Source organism: Geospiza fortis, unplaced genomic scaffold, assembly GCF_000277835.1.
Source record: "Geospiza fortis unplaced genomic scaffold, GeoFor_1.0 scaffold192, whole genome shotgun sequence".
NCBI classification, from domain to species: domain Eukaryota; kingdom Metazoa; phylum Chordata; class Aves; order Passeriformes; family Thraupidae; genus Geospiza; species Geospiza fortis.
The window spans coordinates 5,697,637-5,698,623 of NW_005054315.1; positions in this window are offsets into that span (position 1 = coordinate 5,697,637).

Below are 987 nucleotides of genomic sequence, written 5' to 3' on the forward strand. Positions count from 1 at the left end.
TGCTGAAGCTGAGAGTTCAGCAACAAGACACAAACAATAGATTATCTGCTGCTGTGGAATGCAACGGGTCTGCCTGGATTGGCCCAACTTGCATGTTTATAATTAATGGCCAACCCAGAACTGAGATCTCTCGGACACAGTCTGAGAGAGCGTGTGTGCTATCATTCTTTACTTTTCCTAGCTTAGCTTAGCAGCCTCTGGTAAACTCTCCTTTCTTTTTCTTTTTAGTATAGTATAGTATATGTATATATCATAAAATAATAAATCAAGCCTTCTGATCGTGAGTCAAGGATCTCGTCTCTTCCTTCATCCCAAACACCCTTGTGACCACCGTCAACACCTGACTTCAAGAATATACAGGCAGGAGCAAGGCAAGGAGCTCACTGAAGAAATTCTGGTAGCTTTTTTTTGGGGGGGCATAATCTCTGGCTCAAAGCATCCTGAATTTTAAAGTGTTTTACTATTATTACTATAGTTAATATTCTACATTTTGCCTAAAATTTTGTACAAAGAGATCTCTGTATAGGAGAGATGCCTCTGATTTTGCCTCTCATCACAGTAGCTGTTGAGAGAACTGTGGTTTGTTCATTAAAATGTAAGAGATAGTATCAGTAATGGCTATTCAAGGATATTCAGTAATTCCAAGCACAACAAAAAACACACTAAAAAGATTGATCTTGGTTTCCTTCCCACTTTCTTTATTAGGATTCATGATTTTAAGTGCTTCAACACAGTAATGTTCTTAAATACAGTGTAGATTAAATGCTTATATAATCACAGGACTCCCAAAGTTGGATTTCCAAGAAAACCCCTCCACCAAATATAATGAGACTCAGGACAAAATAATGAGGCTTAATGTCATCATAACTTAATAGGCAAATAGGTAAGTTGGAAATTGGCCAGGGAGTGCAGGAGATGACACTTCATCTTGTACAAGTAAGCACGTGTAGATTTTAACAATCCACTAAAATGATCCATTTGATCAAG